Genomic DNA, 25,000 nt, shown 5'->3' on the forward strand with positions numbered 1-25,000 from the left:
TTTTTTTTTTTGGCAAAATTATTATATAATTTGTGAAATTTTCCAAAAAGTTTAAAGCACCTGGTATTCCCAGGCAGTCTCCCATCAATGTACTAACCAGGCCCAAACCTGCTAATATTCAGAAATCGGGCATTGACTCTATATTTTGCCAAATTATTATATACTAAGTGAAAATTTTCCAAAAAGTTTAAAGCACCTGGTATTCCCAGGCAGTCTCCCATCCATGTACTAACCAGACCCAAACCTGCTAATATTCAGAGACCGGCATTGACTCATTTTTTTGGCAAAATTATTATATACTAACTGAAAAATTTCCAAAAAGCTTACAGCACCTGGTATTCCCAGGCGGTCTCCCATCCAAGTACTAACCAGGCCCAAACCTGCTTAGCTTCCGAGATCAGACGAGATCGGGCATAGCCAGGTTGGTATGGCCGTAAGCGAAGACTGCCGCAAAGAGAAGGCTATTTAGAGATCAGCCAATCTAATCGCCAGTACATTATATAAGTAGGAAAGAAAACCCAAAAGCTTAAAGCACCTGGTATTCCTAGCCGGTCTCTCATCCAAGTACTAACCAGACCTAAGCCTGCTAAGATTCAGAGATTGGGCATCGACTCTTTTTTTTTTTTGGCAAAATTATTATATAATTTGTGAAATTTTCCAAAAAGTTTAAAGCACCTGGTATTCCCAGGCAGTCTCCCATCAATGTACTAACCAGGCCCAAACCTGCTAATATTCAGAAATCGAGCATTGACTCTATTTTTTGCCAAATTATTATATACTAAGTGAAAATTTTCCAAAAAGTTTAAAGCACCTGGTATTCCCAGGCAGTCTCCCATCCATGTACTAACCAGACCCAAACCTGCTTAGCTTCGGAGATCAGACGAGATCGGGTATAGCCAGGATGGTATGGCCGTAAGCGAAGACTGCTGCAAAGAGAAGGCTATTTAGAGATCAGCCAATCTAATCGCCAGTACATTATATAAGTAGGAAAGAAAACCCAAAAGCTTAAAGCACCTGGTATTCCTAGCCGGTCTCTCATCCAAGTACTAACCAGACCTAAGCCTGCTAAGATTCAGAGATTGGGCATCGACTCTTTTTTTTTTTTTTGGCAAAATTATTATATAATTTGTGAAATTTTCCAAAAAGTTTAAAGCACCTGGTATTCCCAGGCAGTCTCCCATCCATGTACTAACCAGGCCCAAACCTGCTAATATTCAGAAATCGGGCATTGACTCTATTTTTTGGCAAAATTATTATATACTAAGTGAAAATTTTCCAAAAAGTTTAAAGCACCTGGTATTCTCAGGCAGTCTCCCATCCATGTACTAACCAGACCCAAACCTGCTAATATTCAGAGACCGGCATTGACTCTATTTTTTGGCAAAATTATTATATACTAACTGAAAAATTTCCAAAAAGCTTACAGCACCTGGTATTCCAAGGCGGTCTCCCATCCAAGTACTAACCAGGCCCAAACCTGCTTAGCTTCCGAGATCAGACGAGATCGGGTATAGCCAGGATGGTATGGCCGTAAGCGAAGACTGCTGCAAAGAGAAGGCTATTTAGAGATCAGCCAATCTAATCGCCAGTACATTATATAAGTAGGAAAGAAAACCCAAAAGCTTAAAGCACCTGGTATTCCTAGCCGGTCTCTCATCCAAGTACTAACCAGACCTAAGCCTGCTAAGATTCAGAGATTGGGCATTGACACTTTTTTTTTTTTTTGGCAAAATTATTATATAATTTGTGAAATTTTCCAAAAAGTTTAAAGCACCTGGTATTCCCAGGCAGTCTCCCATCCATTTACTAACCAGGCCCAAACCTGCTAATATTCAGAAATCGGGCATTGACTCTATTTTTTGGCAAAATTATTATATACTAAGTGAAAATTTTCCAAAAAGTTTAAAGCACCTGGTATTCCCAGGCGGTCTCCCATCCATGTACTAACCAGACCCAAACCTGCTAATATTCAGAGACCAGCATTGACTCTATTTTTTGGCAAAATTATTATATACTAAGTGAAAAATTTCCAAAAAGCTTACAGCACCTGGTATTCCCAGGTGGTCTCCCATCCAAGTACTAACCAAGCCCAAACCTGCTTAGCTTCCGAGATCAGACGAGATCGGGCATAGCCTTTTTTTATCTTTTTATTTAACTTTCAATTCACAGTTTTCTATTGCATTATTCCATCCGATTGACTTTCATTTCAATACATTTGTATGATTCGTTTTTTCCAATTGATCAACTTAATTTTTTTTTATAATCATACAGCAATAAAAATATAGAACATAAATAAAATACACACAAATATGTTTACATTTACTTAATTGACATCAGCCATTCTCAACCAGATTGTTACTCTTTACCAATTGAAACATATTTCTTCCCCCACATTTTGATGTATGAACTTATTTGTAGTCAAAAAAAACGCTTTCCCCTCTTTATCTCCATACTTACAAATCAACTCTACATCTCTTTGTATCATTGACTTAAACATATCTTTTACTTTTACCTTTCTCCCTTCGAAATGTGCATAGTTCCTTCTTAGCACTACTGCTAGTCTGGCATGACTCAGAACAAAATTAATTAAACAAATGTCAGTTGATTTCCTTTTCCCGAAAGTTCCAAACAAAAACAATTTTCCCCATTCCTCCTCGGTCTTAACTTTGACACTCCAGTTTTCTAGTAACAGATTTTTAAGAAAATCAAAAAAATCCACCAACTCTTCACATCTTAAAAAGTAATGTAAGAAACTCTCATGGCCATTACCACATACGTCACAAATGACATTTACCTCATTATTTATTTTGTTTAACACCACATTTGTGTAAATTCTATTATGTCTTATCAGAAAGTCATTATTCTCACACTCTATACTGTTGTATTTTATGTTTAAGTTTGACCATATTTTCTTCACATCTAAATCTTCAAATACTTTCTTCCACACCTTTTCTGATGCTGGTTCTTTTATAACATCAACTATTATTCTCCTGTATATATTCTTTACACTCATATTTTTAAATTTGTTTTTCTTAGCATTATCATCCACATACATCTCCGGCATACATTTTTCCACGTTAGATACATATTCACGTTCGATCATATTAGTCCACTGCAAAGGTATACTTGATTTAATTTTTCCATATATTTTATTTACTTTCTCTCTGTTCTCCATTCCTTCCAGATCACACACAGTATCATAAATGCAGTTATTTTTTAGAAATCCTGGAATGACTTCATACATAATGTCCTTCACTTGTTTTATACCCCCTTCTATGAATTTACATTCATACAATGTTTTATTTTTATGTTTAATCTTTTCGTTGAGAAATAGTGGTAGATTTTTAATCACCTGTATGTCTTCACATTCATATTCTATTTTGGGAAGGAACTGTCTCCATGCCTCTAATACTTCCCGATATATTTCTGGTATTCCTTCCGTCATTGATTGCTTAAAGCCCATATACCATCCATTGTCCCCTATTCCTCCCACATCATCAATATATTTCCTTAAGAATTCCTTCCACCCATAATCCCATAGCCCTCCCATATATTTTTTCACCGTTTTTATTCTCATCGCAGCCCTTTTATTTCTAGGTCCATCAAGCTTAAGCCTCCTTCCCATCTCTGACCCACCAATGTTTTCTGTGCAATTTTCACACCTTTTCCCTCCCATATAAAATCACATACAATTTTATTCAATTCATTCATCACCCACCCTGGCATTTCCATTACACTCATTACATAAACACAAACTGACAACAGCAGGCTATTTACTACTATTACTTTCCCATTTAACTTTAATTTCCTCCCTTTCCATGTTGCACTTACTGTTCTTATTTTATTAATTACCCCAGTCCAGGTCACATCTCTTGCCTCTTTGCTTTCGACCCCTAAATATACCCCTAATACTTTCATATATTTTTCCTCCACTCTTATCCCTACCTCTACTCTCTCTACCTCCCCTATATACATTAATTCAGATTTATCTACATTTATTTTTGCCCCTGATGCCTTCCCAAACATCTTTACTATCTCTAAAACTCTTTTTACACTGTTTCCTTCCCTCACTGTAATTGTAGTGTCATCTGCATATTGGTTTATAGTACACATTCCTCCATATGGCAACTCAATACCAACTACCCTTCTATCCCTCTTGATTAGAGTGGCTAAAGGCTCTACTGAAATTGCATATAATAATGCAGACAGGGGACAGCCCTGTCTCACTGACCTTCCTATCTTAAACCTGTCTGTTAATACTCCATTTATTTTTATGCAAATTTTTGCCTTCTCATATAGTCTCTTCACCCACCCTATCATTCTACTTCCAAATCCAAACTTCTCTAATACCTTAAATAAGTATTTGTGTTCTACCCTATCGAATGCTTTATTCCAATCTATCCCTAATACTATTCCTCCCTTCTTATCTCGTTTCATGTACTCTATCACATCCCTAACTGTCCCTATCGTGTCTGCTATATCCCTGCCTGGTATGCTGTAACTTTGTGTTGGTTGCACTATACTTCCAATCACTTTTTTCACTCTGTTCGCTAAAACTTTAGTCAGTATTTTATAATCCACATTTAATAGACTGATTGGTCTATAGTTCTCTATATTCAACCTATTCCCCTTCTTATACACCAGAGCTATCACTCCCTCTACCATTCTATCTTGCACCATCCCTGTTCTTTCCATCTCCTTGAACACTTTAACTAAAATCGGTGCTACCTCTTCTCTATATGTTTTATACCATTCAATACCAATCCCATCACTCCCTGGACTTTTTCCACTTTTCAACCCCCCTATTGCCTCTTCTACTTCCTTCTCATCTATCTCTCTATCACACCACTCTGCATCCTCCTTATTTAGAATATTTTCTACACTTTCTAATACTCCATCTATACTTCTCTCATCCACTTCTCCTCTCTTATATAATTCTCCATAGAATTCTTGAACTCTCTCCAAAATCTCTACATAGTCTTTGGTTGTTTTGCCCTCTTTTGTATTTATTTCATTTATATATGTTTTACTTTGTCTCCTTTTCTCTAGCCCTAAAAAATACCCTGTGCATTTCTCACCTTCTAATGCATATTTTGCCTTGCTTCGTAAAATAGCTCCTCTGCATTTCTCCCTTTCATATTTTTCTAGCGCCATCTTAACCTCTATATATTTTTCCATACTGTATCCTTCTTCATCTTCAGCCTTAACTAACTCCTCTCTCAATCTTTCTCTAAGCATAATTTCCTCCTTCTTCATCTTTCCTCTTCTTTTCTTACTGTATTTTATACTAATTAACTTAATTTGATCCTTTATTTCCTCCCATCTCTCCGCTATTGTACCCTCTAATCCACCGTCTCTTGTATACTCATCTATCTTCTCTTCTTCCCTATTTAATAGATCCTTCATCTGTATCTCATATTCTTCCTCTTCGATATACCCTGCATTCAATATCCACATCCCTCCTCCTACCTCCTCACTCCCTACCTTGATTCTGAACCTTACACTATCGTGATCACTTAAACTATTTACCTGATGTTTTATCCCGTCTATGTATCTAATTATTTCCTCTTCAACTAACACTAAATCTATTCTACTCTGTTTTAATATACCTTCTCTTAACTGCCTTCTAGTAAATTCTCTTTTTTCTGGATTTTCATACCTCCACACATCTATTAACCCCTTTTCTCTCATTATCTCCATCAACATTCCCCTAGACTTTTCCCATCTAAATTTTACCCCCTTTCCCACATCCAATCTGCTACATTTTATATTAAAATCTCCCACTATAATACATTTCCCCACAATCAATCCTTTTAACTCTTTCAAAATTTCCCTCCTGTCCCCTTCTATATTTGGAACATATATATTTATTAATCTAAAATCCATATCTCTATACATGAATTCAACCACCAAGATCCTTCCCCTCTGGTCTTTATACACCTCTCTTATACCTTCTACAATATCTTTTTTAAATAATATTGCCACACCTCTTGCATTTTTTGCACCATTATTATAGTATATGTCCCCTCTCCACTCTTCTCTCATCTCCTTTACTTTATCCTCCTCCCAGTTTGTCTCCTGTATACAGATTATATCACTCCGATAAGTAAATAATAGTTTTTTCATCTTGTTTTTATCCCTTAACCCATTTATGTTTATTGAAGTTACAGTGGCCATGAGAGTAACCCAGAAGAAAAACTAAACAAAACCAGGAACACATGCACAGTTCATTCATACATCACATACCCGCTCGTGGTTCTTTTATCTGCTCAACCTGTTCTCCGTCCATCTCAGACTTCCTCTTTGAACTCAGTCTTATAATCTTTGTTTTCAGTCCATCTTTCTTTTCACTGTCTCCCTTTTCTCCACCTCTGCTTTCTATCAGTTTCTGTGCAGTATTTTCTTTGCCTCTTCTTTACCTCTTTCTTTCACATTACTTTCATCTGTCTCCTCCTCTTCTTCGATCACTTCCGACTGCTCCATCTCCTCCTCCTCCTCCTCCTCCTCATCCGCTTCACTGAAACTTTCAGCTGTGTCTCGCCATTCCATTTTGCTTCTTCTCTCACTATCTTCAGCTCCGTCTTTCTCTCCACCGCTCACCACATCAGTTGTTTCCTCCTCTTGCTCCTCTGTCAGAACACTGCTCCTCCTTTCACCTTTTTTTTTACCGTCCACTCGCTCTCTCTCTAATCCCATCCATTCTTCACAATCTCTTGCATAATGGCCTCCACCATTGCACTTGAAGCATTTTAATTCAGGGCACTCTCTAATTATGTGCCCTGGCTTGATACAGAGTCTGCAAACACGTATTTGCCTATCATGGATGACACGAAAATATTCGGTGCCTCTCAGAGTCTCAAACTTTGTGGAGTATGGTAGTGAACATACCTGTTCTGTGAAGCGAACTTTTAAGAAACGTGTCCCATCAACTATATCTGTTCCAGGCCACACCCGGCGTTTGATTGGTGAAAGTGGTCGTACTCCCCACTCCTGTAGCTTGGCGAGTATCTTCTCATCCTCTAAATACACAGGCAGATTGATAAAGGACACCACCATATCATTATTCATTATATCCCTGGCATGCACCATCACTCCTTTCACTCTCACTCCATCCATTAGTTTCCTCTTTGCCTCTTCATCCTTCATTGTGAGCTCATAGACCCTTTCACCTCTCACCCTGCAGCCAATCACTTCTCCACACTCCTTCTTTACTCCTTTCAGTAAATCCATCATTGAAATCTTTTCAGTTCCCTCCACCTCTACTTCCACAGTCAGCTCTTTGTTGTACTTCCCTTTTGATTTTCCTTGCACTGCTCTGCTGTTTTCTTCTCCCTCTTCCCACAAATGTCCTGTGACTTTACTTGAATCCTGTTGCTTTTGGATCTCCGCTTGTTTGACTTCACCTCTTCTTTGCTCCTCCTCTTCATTCCTCCCATTGCTACTTTTTCTCATCATGGTTAGTTCTGTTTCTTTATCTGCAGCCATGCTGTGCATCTGCAGCATGCTACAATGAGAAAAATGTCAAAAAAGTCCCCCAGACAGCCTAAGCTGTCGGGGGAATTTATTAAAGTCAGCAAAAAACTATCCAGCAACTAATGTCCCAAACAGAAATCAAAACTGAAAAACCAGGATATGTAGAAACAAACGGTTAATTTAAACAAACAGAGTTGAGCCTTTCTCTCTGTGCTGCAAGCCTATCACTTCCTGTTGGCTCTCTAGCACCGCCAGGTTGGTATGGCCGTAAGCGAAGACTGCAGCAAAGAGAGGGCTATTTAGAGATCAGCCAAACTAATCGCCAGTACATTATATAAGTAGGAAAGAAAACCCAAAAGCTTAAAGCACCTGGTATTCCTAGCCGGTCTCTCATCCAAGTACTAACCAGACCTAAGCCTGCTAAGATTCAGAGATTGGGCATTGACTCTTTTTTTTTTTTTTTGCAAAATTATTTTATAATTTGTGAAATTTTCCAAAAAGTTTAAAGCACCTGGTATTCCCAGGCAGTCTCCCATCCATGTACTAACCAGGCCCAAACCTGCTAATATTCAGAAATCGGGCATTGACTCTATTTTTTGGCAAAATTATTATATACTAAGTGAAAATTTTCCAAAAAGTTTAAAGCACCTGGTATTCCCAGGCAGTCTCCCATCCATGTACTAACCAGACCCAAACCTGCTAATATTCAGAGACCGGCATTGACTCTATTTTTTGGCAAAATTATTATATACTAAGTGAAAAATTTCCAAAAAGCTTACAGCACCTGGTATTCCCAGGCGGTCTCCCATCCAAGTACTAACCAGGCCCAAACCTGCTTAGCTTCCGAGATCAGACGAGATCGGGCATAGCCAGGTTGGTGTGGCCGTAAGCGAAGACTGCCGCAAAGAGAAGGCTATTTAGAGATCAGCCAATCTAATCGCCAGTACATTATATAAGTAGGAAAGAAAACCCAAAAGCTTAAAGCACCTGGTATTCCTAGCCGGTCTCTCATCCAAGTACTAACCAGACCTAAGCCTGCTAAGATTCAGAGATTGGGCATCGACTCTTTTTTTTTTTTGGCAAAATTATTATATAATTTGTGAAATTTTCCAAAAAGTTTAAAGCACCTGGTATTCCCAGGCAGTCTCCCATCAATGTACTAACCAGGCCCAAACCTGCTAATATTCAGAAATCGGGCATTGACTCTATATTTTGCCAAATTATTATATACTAAGTGAAAATTTTCCAAAAAGTTTAAAGCACCTGGTATTCCCAGGCAGTCTCCCATCCATGTACTAACCAGACCCAAACCTGCTAATATTCAGAGACCGGCATTGACTCATTTTTTTGGCAAAATTATTATATACTAACTGAAAAATTTCCAAAAAGCTTACAGCACCTGGTATTCCCAGGCGGTCTCCCATCCAAGTACTAACCAGGCCCAAACCTGCTTAGCTTCCGAGATCAGACGAGATCGGGCATAGCCAGGTTGGTATGGCCGTAAGCGAAGACTGCCGCAAAGAGAAGGCTATTTAGAGATCAGCCAATCTAATCGCCAGTACATTATATAAGTAGGAAATAAAACCCAAAAGCTTAAAGCACCTGGTATTCCTAGCCGGTCTCTCATCCAAGTACAAACCAGACCTAAGCCTGCTAAGATTCAGAGATTGGGCATCGACTCTTTTTTTTTTTTGGCAAAATTATTATATAATTTGTGAAATTTTCCAAAAAGTTTAAAGCACCTGGTATTCCCAGGCAGTCTCCCATCAATGTACTAACCAGGCCCAAACCTGCTAATATTCAGAAATCGAGCATTGACTCTATTTTTTGCCAAATTATTATATACTAAGTGAAAATTTTCCAAAAAGTTTAAAGCACCTGGTATTCCCAGGCAGTCTCCCATCCATGTACTAACCAGACCCAAACCTGCTAATATTCAGAGACCGGCATTGACTCTATTTTTTGGCAAAATTATTATATACTAAGTGAAAAATTTCCAAAAAGCTTACAGCACCTGGTGTTCCTAGGCGGTCTCTCATCCAAGTACTAACCAGATCTAAGCCTGCTAAGATTCAGAGATTGGGCATTGACTCTTTTTTTTTTTGGCAAAATTATTATATAATTTGTGAAATTTTCCAAAAAGTTTAAAGCACCTGGTATTCCCAGGCAGTCTCCCATCCATGTACTAACCAGACCCAAACCTGCTAATATTCAGAGACCGGCATTGACTCTATTTTTTGGCAAAATTATTATATACTAAGTGAAAAATTTCCAAAAAGCTTACAGCACCTGGTATTCCCAGGCGGTCTCCCATCCAAGTACTAACCAGGCCCAAACCTGCTTAGCTTCCGAGATCAGACGAGATCGGGCATAGCCAGGTTGGTGTGGCCGTAAGCGAAGACTGCCGCAAAGAGAAGGCTATTTAGAGATCAGCCAATCTAATCGCCAGTACATTATATAAGTAGGAAAGAAAACCCAAAAGCTTAAAGCACCTGGTATTCCTAGCCGGTCTCTCATCCAAGTACTAACCAGACCTAAGCCTGCTAAGATTCAGAGATTGGGCATCGACTCTTTTTTTTTTTTTGGCAAAATTATTATATAATTTGTGAAATTTTCCAAAAAGTTTAAAGCACCTGGTATTCCCAGGCAGTCTCCCATCAATGTACTAACCAGGCCCAAACCTGCTAATATTCAGAAATCGGGCATTGACTCTATATTTTGCCAAATTATTATATACTAAGTGAAAATTTTCCAAAAGTTTAAAGCACCTGGTATTCCCAGGCAGTCTCCCATCCATGTACTAACCAGACCCAAACCTGCTAATATTCAGAGACCGGCATTGACTCATTTTTTTTGGCAAAATTATTATATACTAACTGAAAAATTTCCAAAAAGCTTACAGCACCTGGTATTCCCAGGCGGTCTCCCATCCAAGTACTAACCAGGCCCAAACCTGCTTAGCTTCCGAGATCAGACGAGATCGGGCATAGCCAGGTTGGTATGGCCGTAAGCGAAGACTGCCGCAAAGAGAAGGCTATTTAGAGATCAGCCAATCTAATCGCCAGTACATTATATAAGTAGGAAAGAAAACCCAAAAGCTTAAAGCACCTGGTATTCCTAGCCGGTCTCTCATCCAAGTACTAACCAGACCTAAGCCTGCTAAGATTCAGAGATTGGGCATCGACTCTTTTTTTTTTTTGGCAAAATTATTATATAATTTGTGAAATTTTCCAAAAAGTTTAAAGCACCTGGTATTCCCAGGCAGTCTCCCATCAATGTACTAACCAGGCCCAAACCTGCTAATATTCAGAAATCGAGCATTGACTCTATTTTTTGCCAAATTATTATATACTAAGTGAAAATTTTCCAAAAAGTTTAAAGCACCTGGTATTCCCAGGCAGTCTCCCATCCATGTACTAACCAGACCCAAACCTGCTTAGCTTCGGAGATCAGACGAGATCGGGTATAGCCAGGATGGTATGGCCGTAAGCGAAGACTGCTGCAAAGAGAAGGCTATTTAGAGATCAGCCAATCTAATCGCCAGTACATTATATAAGTAGGAAAGAAAACCCAAAAGCTTAAAGCACCTGGTATTCCTAGCCGGTCTCTCATCCAAGTACTAACCAGACCTAAGCCTGCTAAGATTCAGAGATTGGGCATCGACTCTTTTTTTTTTTTTTTTTGGCAAAATTATTATATAATTTGTGAAATTTTCCAAAAAGTTTAAAGCACCTGGTATTCCCAGGCAGTCTCCCATCCATGTACTAACCAGACCCAAACCTGCTAATATTCAGAGACCGGCATTGACTCTATTTTTTGGCAAAATTATTATATACTAACTGAAAAATTTCCAAAAAGCTTACAGCACCTGGTATTCCAAGGCGGTCTCCCATCCAAGTACTAACCAGGCCCAAACCTGCTTAGCTTCCGAGATCAGACGAGATCGGGCATAGCCTTTTTTTTTTTTTTTTTTTTTTTTTTTTTAAGAAATTTCAATCAATAAAATACAATAGATTAAACACAATCAATAGAAAATACATAACATTGACTTTACACATCTCTACATTACACATCTTCCCTTTACATAGATAATTTAAAAAACTCTTCCATTTTCTGGCAACTTCCACATCTCTACATTACTCATCTTCCCTTTACATAGATACTTTAAAAAACTCTTCCACTTTCTGGCAACTTCCACATTAAATCATTTAAAACACAACAAACCTTTGGGGTAAAAACATCATAAAAAGAGTCTAACATATTTACACCTTTAAAGTACACATACAGTCTTTCAATATATAATTCTGTTTTTCTTTTAAACACACTCCAAACATCCAACACAATTTTTTCCTTTTTAGCCACAGTTCTTCTGTCCCATATTGCACTTTTCATTAGCATTACACACAGATTGATGAAACTTTTGTTTTTACACTTTTTTTCCCAACCAAACATCACAACTCTGTTCCATTCCATCACATTTTCATCCCACTCCTCAGTCACATCTTTAATTAAACATTTACATTTACATAAAAAGTCCTCCAGCTCTCTACACTGTAAAAACATATGTAAAATCCCCTCTTCTTCTTCCTGGCACACTTTACACAGAGCATTTTCTTCCATTCCTATTTTATTTAAAATAACATCAGTAAAAACCACTTTATGCCTTATAAAATACTCCAAACATTCCAATTTTGTTTCCACACATTTCCCTGTCATGTTTCTCCATATACACTCTTTTTTTAAATCTTTGAATTTCTGCACCCAGTATCCATTTGCAATCGGCTCTTTAAAAACATCATCTCTAAAAGCACAATAAATCATTTTCACAGTACATTCCTTAAAATCATACAGTTTTTCCCCTAATTTCACATTAATACATTTCTCTTTTGGTTCTCCTTCCATACTTTCTATTCTTTTAATCCACTCTTTAGGTATTGCATTTTTAATGATTTCATATTTATTTTTTATTTCTTGTTCACTGTAATCTTCTTTTGCCTCTTCCATTGCATCCACAATAAATTGTGTCGGTAAAAATCCTTCTTTAAATTCATATAAAACATCTCTCACTCTTGTTATCCCCACATCCAACCATTTCTTTAAAAAAATTTCCTTGTCTTGTTTTAAAATGTTTTTGTTTAAAAACAGAGGTTGATTTAAAATGTTTTCTCTCCCATGTGGATCATACTCTACTTTGTCTAAAAATTTTCCCCAGGCTCTAAACATTTCTCTATAAAACTCTGGTAATCTTTCTGTCATCCAATTCTTCGTTTTCATCCATAAAATTCCATCCCCCATGTTAAAATCCCCACATTTGTTTAAAAAATACTCCATTGTCCTTTTCCATGCTGTTTTGTGACCCTCATCCAGATATTTTTTTACTATTTTAATTCTTAAGCTATGTTTTCTCTGTTCTACATCAATTAATCCCATCCCTCCTTTCCCTACTTCTCCTATTAACGTACTATATGCAATTCTTGACGGTTTACTATTCCATAAAAAATCTAAAAAACATTTTTTCAACCTTTTCTCCACCCACATTGGCATAGAAGTCACATATAAAACATACCACAACTTTGACACCATTAACACATTTAAAATTAAAACCTTCCCTTTTAAACTTAAAGTCCTCAATTTCCAAAAATTTAACCTTCTTTCAATTCCTCCTACTATTTCTTCCCACATTTTTTCTTTAACATTCCTTTCTTCTTTTCCCATTAGAACACCTAAAATCCTTATTTCTTTTGTTTCTTTAAAATGAAAATAATCTGTTAAAACATTTACTCCTCCAAATCTCACATATGTTGTTTTTTCTTCATTTATCTTACCTCCTGATCCCCTACAAAACATCTGTACTACTTCCATTACTTTATTAACACTCTCTATATCTTTAACTATTATTGTTGTATCATCTGCATATTGAAATATTTTTTCATTTCCCCCACTTCCTTCAATGTTTATCCCTCTTATGTCTTCATCTATTTTAATAGCTAATCCCAATGGTTCTGCAACTAAAGAATATAAAAGCGCTGATAATGGACATCCTTGTCTTATTGATCTAGTAATTTTAAAACATTCAGTTAAAAAACCATTACACTGTATTCTTGTTATTGCTCCCCTATATATAATTGTAATCCACTTGATAAAATTTTCCCCAAACCCGTACTTTCTTAAAATTCCAAATAAATATTCATGCTCCACTCTATCAAAAGCCTTTTCAAAATCCAAACTAATAACATATCCTTTTTTGTTTTTTTCTTTCATATATCTCATCCTATCTATTATACTTAAAGTTGTGTCCGCTATATCTCTTCCTTTAACTCCATACACTTGATTTGTTTTAATTATGGTTGGCATTACCTCTTTCAATCTGTTAGCTAAAACTTTTGTTAAAATTTTCAGATCTGTATTCAGCATTGTAATTGGTCTATAATTTTTTAAGTCTACTTTATCTCCTTTTCTTTTATATATCAACTTTAATAATCCCATCCCCATTCTCTGATTCATTTCCTCTTTCTTAAAAATGTCTTCATACACTTCTTTTAAAATACTGGTTAAAAAATCTTTAAAAACGATATAAAATTCACTCCCCAAACCATCTATACCTGGACTTTTATTTTTGTTTAATTCACTTATTGCTCTTTTTATCTCTTCTTCTCTTATGTCTTCATCACACTCTTTTTTGTCTACTTCTCCTACTGTTGTTTTTATTTGATTTAGTAACTCCAATTTCTCTTCTTCCCTCAACCCCTCAGTACTAAACAGGTTTTCATAATATGCTTTTACTTCTTTTAATATTTCCTCATTTGTTTCCACCACTACACCATTTTTTCCTCTTATTTCTTTAATCATTCCAGCTTTCCCTCTTATTTTTTCTAGATCAAAGAAAAACTTTGTACATTTTTCACCCTCCACAGTATATTTAGCTTTACTTCTTAGTCTTGCACCTTCATATTTTTTCTCTTCCATTTCTTTCAATATTCCCTCCAATTCTTTTATTTTTTGTATATCTTTCCCATTGTCATTTAATTCCTTTTCCAATTTTTCTCTTATTTCTCTCTCCTTCTTCCTCTTACATATCTGTATTAATTTGCAATATTTTATTGTGAACTTTTTAACTAAATATTTAACATTTTCCCACCATATCCTTTTATCTTCACTGTACATTTCATTCTCCTTTTCTTTTTCAATAATTTCTTTAATACTTAAAACATACGCCTCATTCTTCAAAACCTCTACATTTAAAACCCATACACCCGGCCCTCTTTTCACTGAACTCCAGTCTACTTGCATAAAAATTGGTTTATGGTCACTTAAGCTTGATTCTTCATATTTAATATTACCGATAAATCCTTCAATGTTCCTTGTACACAAAATAAAATCAATCCTCGTCTTACACATAAAATTCCCTACTAATTGCCTCCTTGAATATTCTTTCTTTTTTTCATTTCTTTCTCTCCATACATCAATCATATTATTTTCTTCCATTAATAATTTCAGTTCTTTTCTTCCTTTATCATTTTTAAAAACCATTCCCTCACCAATTTCTAATTTACTGAAAACGGTATTAAAATCACCCATCATAATAACTTCTTTATGTTTTTTTAAAAAATCTCTTAATACATTAAAATATTCCTTCTTTTCATTCTCTACAGTTGGTGCATGAATATTAACTACAATAACTTTTTTCTCCTCGTATTCCATTTCAACCGCAATACATTTCCCATCTATGTCATTATATATTGTTTTACATGATACCCCACAGTTTTCTTTTATTAAAATTGCAACTCCTCTACCCAGCCTCCCATCACCATTGTTATAAAAAATCTCTCCACTCCACCTTTTCCTTATTTCAGTCATGTACTCTTCCCTCCAGTTAGTTTCTTGTAATAAAATCACATCCTCTCTTTTACACATTTCTTTCACCTTTTCAAATTTACCCATGTCCATCAGTCCCCTTGCATTAAAAGTAACACAACTTAAAACCATTAAAAGAAATAAAAATAAATACCTAAACAACATTATTTATCTTCTCCCTCCAGCACTCTTAACACTTCATATCTGTTTACACTTTTTACTCGGCCCCTTGTCATTAACTTTTTTCTTACATTTTCCACATTTGGTTTTACCTTTAATGTTCTCCTTCTACTTTGTCCTCTCTCCCCTCTGTCTTTTCCCATGTTGTCCATCCTTGTTTCTTCTTCACTGCCCATTTCTTTGTTTTGATCATGCATTCCATGTCCATCACTCTCCACATTATCCAAAAGATTTTTAAAACTGTCCGATATTTCCATTTCTGTCCATTGAGTATTCTGTTGTACTGTTTGTTCCTCATCCATAAAATTATTTTTTCCTTCTTCTTCTTTCTCTTGGTTGCCTGTTCCTCCTCCTGTTTCCTTCTGTGGTAATCCTTCATCCCCTTGTCCTTCATCAGTATCTCCTTCCTCTTCAGTGTTTCCTTCATGCACCTGTCCGTCCACCTGATGCTCCAGACCTCCTTCCTCTCCCTCCATCCAACACTCACACTTATTTAAAATTTTTTGACACTCCGGGCATCTGACCGCGTTGCAGTCCCTTGCGAAATGTCCCCTTTCCTCGCACTTGTGACACTTAAATTCAGGGCATTCTTTAAGCAGGTGATCTGGGCTCATGCACAGCTTACAGGTCTTCACCTGGTGGCTGTGCATCACCCTAAAGTACTGCGGCCCTTCTGCTGTTTCCAGCTTTGTGCTGTAGGGCAATGATGCCACCTCCTTGGGGAATCGCACTTTTAAAAACCTTGTTCCATCCTCTATTTCAGTGCCCGGGTAGCATCTTCTTTTTAATTTTGATATGGGATTAACTCCCCATCCCTCCAATTTTCTAAAAATGTCTTTATCATCAAGGTAGACGGGCAGGTGCATGAAGGAAACAACATAATCTCTATTTTGCAGTTTCTTTATTTCACAGTTCACTCCTTTAATTAACAATCCCTCAGTCAGTTCATCACATGTTTCTTCTTTTTCCATTGTCAGTTCATATTCCTTTCCTTGTCTTGGCCTTAGTGCTAAGATTTTCCCATATCCACATTTGTCCGTCACCGCTTTAATAATATCCACAGCTCTGACCTCATTTACGTTCTCCACATTCACAATCACAGTTGCCTCCTTTAAGTATTTCCTTTCACCAAATTTATCTCTTGCATCTTGTTTTTTACCGTGTCCTGCTCGTTGTCGATACTCCAGTCCAGGGTCGTTTGCCATGCGTGTCTCTCCAGCCAGTCCAGTGTCGTTTGCCTTACGTGTCTCTCCAGCCAATCCAGTGTTGTTTGCCATACGTGTCTCTCCAGCCAGTCCAGTGTCGTTTACCTTACGTGTCTCTCCAGCCAATCCAGTGTCGTTTGCCATGCGTGTCTCTCCAGCCAGTCCAGTGTCGTTTGCCATGCATGTTTCTCCAGCCAGTCCAGTGTCGTTTGCCAATAATCCATCCATTGTAAAAAAATACAAACAAAAAATTAACCACCCTCCAGCCAGCAAGATGCTGCTGTTAGGTGGTTTAAAACTGAAAAAACCACACAAAAAATAAACTAAAAGTCCAAAAACAACTCACAAAACAAACACTAACAGAAAAATCAAAATGGAGGAGAGCCTTCCTCTCCAAACTGCAGCCAACACTTCCTGTAGCTCTCTAGCGCCCTCAGGTTGGTATGGCCGTAAGCGAAGACTGCCGCAAAGAGAAGGCTATTTAGAGATCAGCCAATCTAATCGCCAGTACATTATATAAGTAGGAAAGAAAACCCAAAAGCTTAAAGCACCTGGTATTCCTAGCCGGTCTCTCATCCAAGTACTAACCAGACCTAAGCCTGCTAAGATTCAGAGATTGGGCATCGACTCTTTTTTTTTTTGGCAAAATTATTATATAATTTGTGAAATTTTCCAAAAAGTTTAAAGCACCTGGTATTCCCAGGCAGTCTCCCATCAATGTACTAACCAGGCCCAAACCTGCTAATATTCAGAAATCGGGCATTGACTCTATATTTTGCCAAATTATTATATACTAAGTGAAAATTTTCCAAAAAGTTTAAAGCACCTGGTATTCCCAGGCAGTCTCCCATCCATGTACTAACCAGACCCAAACCTGCTAATATTCAGAGACCGGCATTGACTCATTTTTTTGGCAAAATTATTATATACTAACTGAAAAATTTCCAAAAAGCTTACAGCACCTGGTATTCCCAGGCGGTCTCCCATCCAAGTACTAACCAGGCCCAAACCTGCTTAGCTTCCGAGATCAGACGAGATCGGGCATAGCCAGGTTGGTATGGCCGTAAGCGAAGACTGCCGCAAAGAGAAGGCTATTTAGAGATCAGCCAATCTAATCGCCAGTACATTATATAAGTAGGAAATAAAACCCAAAAGCTTAAAGCACCTGGTATTCCTAGCCGGTCTCTCATCCAAGTACAAACCAGACCTAAGCCTGCTAAGATTCAGAGATTGGGCATCGACTCTTTTTTTTTTGTTGGCAAAATTATTATATAATTTGTGAAATTTTCCAAAAAGTTTAAAGCACCTGGTATTCCCAGGCAGTCTCCCATCAATGTACTAACCAGGCCCAAACCTGCTAATATTCAGAAATCGAGCATTGACTCTATTTTTTGCCAAATTATTATATACTAAGTGAAAATTTTCCAAAAAGTTTAAAGCACCTGGTATTCCCAGGCAGTCTCCCATCCATGTACTAACCAGACCCAAACCTGCTAATATTCAGAGACCGGCATTGACTCTATTTTTTGGCAAAATTATTATATACTAAGTGAAAAATTTCCAAAAAGCTTACAGCACCTGGTGTTCCTAGGCGGTCTCTCATCCAAGTACTAACCAGATCTAAGCCTGCTAAGATTCAGAGATTGGGCATTGACTCTTTTTTTTTTTGGCAAAATTATTATATAATTTGTGAAATTTTCCAAAAAGTTTAAAGCACCTGGTATTCCCAGGCAGTCTCCCATCCATGTACTAACCAGACCCAAACCTGCTAATATTCAGAGACCGGCATTGACTCTATTTTTTGGCAAAATTATTATATACTAAGTGAAAAATTTCCAAAAAGCTTACAGCACCTGGTATTCCCAGGCGGTCTCCCATCCAAGTACTAACCAGGCCCAAACCTGCTTAGCTTCCGAGATCAGACGAGATCGGGCATAGCCAGGTTGGTGTGGCCGTAAGCGAAGACTGCCGCAAAGAGAAGGCTATTTAGAGATCAGCCAATCTAATCGCCAGTACATTATATAAGTAGGAAAGAAAACCCAAAAGCTTAAAGCACCTGGTATTCCTAGCCGGTCTCTCATCCAAGTACTAACCAGACCTAAGCCTGCTAAGATTCAGAGATTGGGCATCGACTCTTTTTTTTTTTTTGGCAAAATTATTATATAATTTGTGAAATTTTCCAAAAAGTTTAAAGCACCTGGTATTCCCAGGCAGTCTCCCATCAATGTACTAACCAGGCCCAAACCTGCTAATATTCAGAAATCGGGCATTGACTCTATATTTTGCCAAATTATTATATACTAAGTGAAAATTTTCCAAAAAGTTTAAAGCACCTGGTATTCCCAGGCAGTCTCCCATCCATGTACTAACCAGACCCAAACCTGCTAATATTCAGAGACCGGCATTGACTCATTTTTTGGCAAAATTATTATATACTAACTGAAAAATTTCCAAAAAGCTTACAGCACCTGGTATTCCCAGGCGGTCTCCCATCCAAGTACTAACCAGGCCCAAAACTGCTTAGCTTCCGAGATCAGACGAGATTTTTTTTTTTTTTTTATTTATTAAAAATCACAAAATAAAAACATTAACAATACATCACCACAAATATTTAAACATCTTCCAGTAACAGAACTTCAAAACCAGTCCAAGTTTTAACAATGTATGGATTATTCCTTGTAAAACATTTTTCAAACATTTCCATATTCTCAAGCATTTTGCAATAGTCATATAAAACTTGTATTTCCTCCATCATGATCTGTTTATATAATAACTTTATCGCTATTTCTTTTTTCTTTTGTTTCATTATATTTCTCCTTCTCCATATTGCAAATCTTGCAAGCGTTAACATAAAATTTAGAGCATAGTTATTTTTTGTCCTTCCATTGAAGCCAAATAAAAGCAATGTATCCCATTCTTCCAATGTAATCTTGTCATTATACAGAAAATCACATACCATCTTTTTTAACATTTTTATAAAGTCACTTAACTTTCTGCAATTTAAAAATAAATGTAATACACCTTCCTTTTTCTCCAAACACACTTTGCACATTTCATCTTGCGCTAACCCAATTTTACTTAAAATAATTTCTGTCATCACACAATTGTGTCTTAATAAAAAATCAAAATTTTCCAAAACCGGACTTTTAAAATTCAATCTTACATTTTTCCATATATTCGAAGCATCAAAATTGTCAAATAACTTTTCCCAATATTCTATTGCTTTAGGCTTTACAAAAACAGTCTTACTTAAACAGGTATAAAACATCTTAATGACACAATCATTAAAAACAATCTTATCATCCCCTGCTTTTAAAAAAACCTTTGGTTTTTCATTTTCGGTTTCTTTTTCATTATCCTCAATATTTTTAATCCAATGTTCTGGCAATGCTAATTTTAATTTTGTATATTGTTCTTCAATTTTCCCTTTGTTTTCTATATCTTCTATTTCCTCAAGTGAATCAATTATTGCTTGTGTAGGTAAAAATCCAGGTTTCACTTCATATAAAATGTCTTTTACTTGTCTAAAACCTACTGCGTACCAGTTTTCATAAAACATATGCTTTTTGCTTTTATTATTTTGATTTAAAAATAGGGGTTGCTGCAGGTACTGTTTTCTCCCTTTAATCTCTACGTACACATTTTCATAAAACATTTTCCAGCTTCTCAACAATTCTTTATAAAACTCTGGTATATTTTCTATCATATTATCCTTAAAAGCCATCCATAAAAAATCATCTCCTATTTGTCCGCATTTATTAATAACATAATTCATGACACTTTTCCATGGAATGTTGTCTTTGTTAAAAAACTTTTTTACTGTTTTAATTCTCATGCTTTTCATTCTCAGCCATGGATCTATTAGTCCTAATCCTCCATCTTCCACCTTTCCAATGATTGTGTTATATGCAATTTTAGATGGCTTACCATCCCAAAGAAACTTTAAAATCATAGTTTTTATTCTCTTATATACCCATATTGGTAAACTAACAACACTTAAAACATACCACATTTTGGATAAAAAAAGAGAATTCAAGACAAGGACCTTCCCTTTTAGAAACAGTACTCTCTGTTTCCAAAAATTTAATCTTTTTTCCATTTTGTTTACAGTTTCATCCCAATTTATTTCTCTAGTTTTAATTTCATCAGATCCAAGTGTAATGCCTAAAATTTTTATATTATTCTTTTGCTCTTTTAACTGCCAATTTCTTTTTGAAATGTCCACTTTTCCAATCTTAATATATTCAGTTTTTTCCTTATTTACTTTTGCACCCGAACCTCGACAGTATTTATCAATAATTCCCATAGCCTTTTCAGCACTATTAAAATCTTTTAAAATCAGAGTAGTATCATCTGCATACTGAAACAATTTTTGTTCTATTACATTGTCTTCTATTAAAAAACCTTTTATTTCTTTTTCTCCATTTATTGCTAAACCTAACGGTTCAGCAACTAAAGTATATAATAAAGCTGATAAGGGACATCCTTGTCTTATAGATCTAGATATTCCTATGAAGTCTGTTAAAAAACCATTTATTTTAAAACAACTAAAAATATCTGTATAAAAACATTTCATCCACTTTATAAAATTATTACCAAAACCAAACTGTTGAATTAAATCAAATAAATATTTGTGCTCAACTCTGTCAAATGCCTTTTCTAGATCTATACTGATTAAAAAACCATCACTCTTTTTCTCTTTTATGTACCAAATTAAATCTCTAATGCTTGTTACTGTATCCACTATATCTCTTCCTAATACGCCATATGCTTGATTAGTTGTAATGATGTGGGGAACTACTTTTTTAAGTCTATTCGCTAAAATCTTGGCCAATATTTTATAATCTGTGTTGAGCATACTTAATGGTCTGTAATTTTGTAAATCATCTTTATTCCCTTTCTTTTTATAAATTATTTTAATCATTCCCTTCTTCATACTCTCACTCAATTGTCCATTCTTAAAAATGGCTATGAAAAGATCTTTCAAAATAGGTATTAAAACATCTTTAAAAACCTTATAAAATTCAGATGATAAACCATCTAAACCAGGACTTTTCCCATTACTTAATTGCATTATAGCTTCATTTATCTCCTCTTCTGTTATATCACTATCACACATTTTTTTATCATCCTCTTTTACTTTAACTTTGATTTGATTTAACAAAAATACTTCATCTTCCTCATTAACTCCCTTTTTCTTAAATAAAACACCATAAAAATCCTTGACCTCTTTTAAAATCCCTTCTTTATCTTTTATATTTTTACCTTGCATTGAAACATTCTTTATTAAATCAGCTTTTTGTCTATTCTTTTCTGCATCATAGAAAAACTTTGTACTTCTTTCCCCTTCCACTGTATTTCTTATCTTACTTCTTATTCTAGCACCCACACATTTGTCCTCTTCCACTTTTTTAATTTTCTCTTCTAATATTACTATTTTCCTAATATCCGTATTTCCTTCAGTTATCTTTTTCATTTCATTTTCCCATTCTTTATTTAGTTCCCTTTCTTTAGCTCTTTTTGCTTTCTGTATTTTCTTAGAACATTCAATAGAAAAACTTTTGATATCTGATTTTATATTGTCCCACCACACACATATTGCTTCATCATATAAAACATCATCTACACTATTAATAATTAGGTTTTCCATTTCCATTTTATACAATTCGTTCTTTAAAAGCTGTGTATTAACCACCCATACACCTGGTCCTCTTTCAACTCCACTAAAATCCATCATTACATATAAAAAGTCATGATCACTCCCACTATACATTTTATAAAAAACTTTTGAAATAAAATGCTCAAATCTTCTGTCACATAAAATGAAATCTATTCTGCTTTGTTTTAAAATTGTATTTACCCACTGTCTTCTCGAATATTCTCTTTTGACTCTGTTTCTATCTCTCCATACATCTACAAATTTATGTTCAGCCATCATACATTTCAGTTCTTTTCTTCCAACATCAGCTCTATACACCATAAAATCTTCAACATCTATTCTTTCTAAAACAGTATTAAAATCTCCTATAACAATGACATTCTTCCATCCATTAATCAAAACACTCAATTCTTTAAAAAAAGTAACTCTTTCCATATCTTCATTTGGAGCATGTATATTACATATTGTTATTTCTTCTCCCCTATCCATAATTTTAACAGTTAAAATCCTTCCATTGTTATCTTTAAATAAAACATTCGTTGATTCTACTACTCCCCTTCTAATTAGTATTGCCAATCCTTTTTTCTTATTTAAATCATTACTGTACCATATTTCTCCATCCCAAAATTTTTTAAAATCATTAACTATTGTTTCATTCCATCCAGTCTCCTGTATACATAAAATATCACTTTGTTTTGTTAAATTTATTATATTTTCAAACTTCAGCTTAGATGACAGCCCTCTAACATTAATTGAGACCAAACATAAATTACTCATAATGAAATAAAAAAAAAAACACAAACCAAAACAACCCATCATCTATATATGGTCTCTCTTAATGTCTAGGAATTTAGATCTACTTTATCTTCATTTAGCCTTGCTCTGTCTTCTCTTCTTAACTTTTGTTTCTTTAATACTTGTTTAATATTTATTTCTGATACTGTTATCAATTTACGTCTTCTGTTCATAATGTCCGTTGTTCTGTTTTCAAGCTCAAGGTTAATTTCATCAGTTTCCTCATCGCTTACCTCCTCTTTATTCCACCCAGCTGCAATTTCACTCGTTGTTGCACATTCATTTTCTTTCATTTGTCCATCATTAGCAACAGTTTGATGTGTCTCAGTCTCCATTGTATGCACTTCAATTTCTTTATCTGCGTTGTCCTCTCTCCTCGTGGAGTCCTCCTTTCCTTGCTTACTTAAATCCTCAGAAATCCCATTCACCTCCTGTGTTTCATCTTTCCTTCTATTTCTGCTTGTCTCCTCCATGTGCTCCTGCACCTCTATCTCCATTTCTGCATTGTCCTCCTCTTCAGATTCACATGTACACCTCATCCATGTCTTTTCACAGCTTTTGCACCGTGGGGCTTGGCAGTCCCGCGCAAAATGCCCCTGTTCCAGACATTCTCTGCAGGTATATTGAGGACAGTCCTTTTTTTCATGCTCTGTGCTTGCACATATTCTGCAAGTCTTTAGCTGGCCGTCATGAATTACCCTGAAGTATTTTGGTCCCTCCTCTGTGTCAAATCTCACATTGTATGGCAGAGTCACAATGTCCTGTGGGAATCTTACTCTTAAAAACCTTGTTCCATCCGCAACAGTGGTGCCAGGATAATATCTCCTTCTTAAAGGGAGAATAGGATTTACTCCCCAATCCACCAGTTTTTGAATGATTTCATCATCTTTTATGTAATTTGGCAAAAGCAAAAAAGAGACCATTCTTTCAGTTTTGCATAGTTTTTTGATCTCACAAAACTGTCCATCAATCAGTAGTCCATCTACTAGCTTGTCACAATCCATCTCATTCTCCATGGTTAGTTCATAGTCAAAATTACTTTTTTTCCTCAGTCCATACAGCTTTCCAAATCCAGTTTTCTCTTCCACTGCCTTTATTATCATCATCACAGATATTTTCTCTGGATCATTAACAGTCATAGTTAGCGTTGCTTCTTTTTTGTAGTCTCTCTGATATTTCGATTGGCTTTTTATCTTTTTCATTGTCTCATTTCTTTGAACTGCTTCTCGTCTTCCATCAGTATAATCTCTTGTTTGTTTACCTTGACTTGTATATAGCTCTTCTGTTCCTCTACTCCTTGCATCCATTCCATTCTTCTTTCTCCTTGTGGCAACCATTGCCCATGTTTCTTTGTCATCTTTAACCTTTCCGTTGTCCATTTCTTTGTTTCTTTCAGTGTAGTCGTTGTCCTCAGTCTCTTGGTCTAATATCCGTTCCGGTTCAGTAACTGTAATATCCGTCATTTTGAAAAAATAAAACCTCAGACAGTAAAACTGTCTGAGGTTTAAACAAAAAAATAAATAAATTGAACTTATAAACTTTAAGTAATTATCAAAAGAAAACACAATAAAACAAAAAATAGGGGAGAGCCTTTCCCTCCCAAACTGCCACCTCACACTTCCTGGATCGTACCAACTCAGGGAATAGCCAGGTTGGTATGGCCGTAAGCGAAGACTGCCGCAAAGAGAAGGCTATTTAGAGATCAGCCAATCTAATCGCCAGTACATTATATAAGTAGGAAAGAAAACCCAAAAGCTTAAAGCACCTGGTATTCCTAGCCGGTCTCTCATCCAAGTACTAACCAGACCTAAGCCTGCTAAGATTCAGAGATTGG

General features: G+C 36.0%; 8 non-coding genes and 2 pseudogenes across 8 annotated transcripts; all 10 read right to left on the reverse strand.

Moving 5' to 3' along the window:
- Positions 1-320: 320 nt before the first annotated feature.
- On the reverse strand, positions 321-439 carry LOC113080722 (5S ribosomal RNA). The gene has a single exon (XR_003281984.1). It is a non-coding gene; the product is annotated as a 5S ribosomal RNA (ribosomal RNA).
- A 360-nt stretch (positions 440-799) lies between these two features.
- On the reverse strand, positions 800-918 carry LOC113080701 (uncharacterized; annotated as a pseudogene).
- Positions 919-1,417: 499 nt separating this feature from the next.
- Positions 1,418-1,536, reverse strand: LOC113080649 (5S ribosomal RNA). The gene has a single exon (XR_003281928.1). It is a non-coding gene; the product is annotated as a 5S ribosomal RNA (ribosomal RNA).
- A 6,709-nt stretch (positions 1,537-8,245) lies between these two features.
- Positions 8,246-8,364, reverse strand: LOC113080742 (5S ribosomal RNA). The gene has a single exon (XR_003282004.1). It is a non-coding gene; the product is annotated as a 5S ribosomal RNA (ribosomal RNA).
- Positions 8,365-8,860: 496 nt separating this feature from the next.
- On the reverse strand, positions 8,861-8,979 carry LOC113080733 (5S ribosomal RNA). Its single transcript, XR_003281995.1, has one exon. It is a non-coding gene; the product is annotated as a 5S ribosomal RNA (ribosomal RNA).
- A 771-nt stretch (positions 8,980-9,750) lies between these two features.
- Positions 9,751-9,869, reverse strand: LOC113080743 (5S ribosomal RNA). The gene has a single exon (XR_003282005.1). It is a non-coding gene; the product is annotated as a 5S ribosomal RNA (ribosomal RNA).
- Positions 9,870-10,366: 497 nt separating this feature from the next.
- Positions 10,367-10,485, reverse strand: LOC113080744 (5S ribosomal RNA). The gene has a single exon (XR_003282006.1). It is a non-coding gene; the product is annotated as a 5S ribosomal RNA (ribosomal RNA).
- A 360-nt stretch (positions 10,486-10,845) lies between these two features.
- Positions 10,846-10,964, reverse strand: LOC113080702 (uncharacterized; annotated as a pseudogene).
- A 6,698-nt stretch (positions 10,965-17,662) lies between these two features.
- On the reverse strand, positions 17,663-17,781 carry LOC113080648 (5S ribosomal RNA). The gene has a single exon (XR_003281927.1). It is a non-coding gene; the product is annotated as a 5S ribosomal RNA (ribosomal RNA).
- Positions 17,782-18,553: 772 nt separating this feature from the next.
- On the reverse strand, positions 18,554-18,672 carry LOC113080745 (5S ribosomal RNA). Its single transcript, XR_003282007.1, has one exon. It is a non-coding gene; the product is annotated as a 5S ribosomal RNA (ribosomal RNA).
- Positions 18,673-25,000: the final 6,328 nt, after the last annotated feature.

This window comes from Carassius auratus, unplaced genomic scaffold (assembly GCF_003368295.1).
Source record: "Carassius auratus strain Wakin unplaced genomic scaffold, ASM336829v1 scaf_tig00031958, whole genome shotgun sequence".
Taxonomy (NCBI): domain Eukaryota; kingdom Metazoa; phylum Chordata; class Actinopteri; order Cypriniformes; family Cyprinidae; genus Carassius; species Carassius auratus.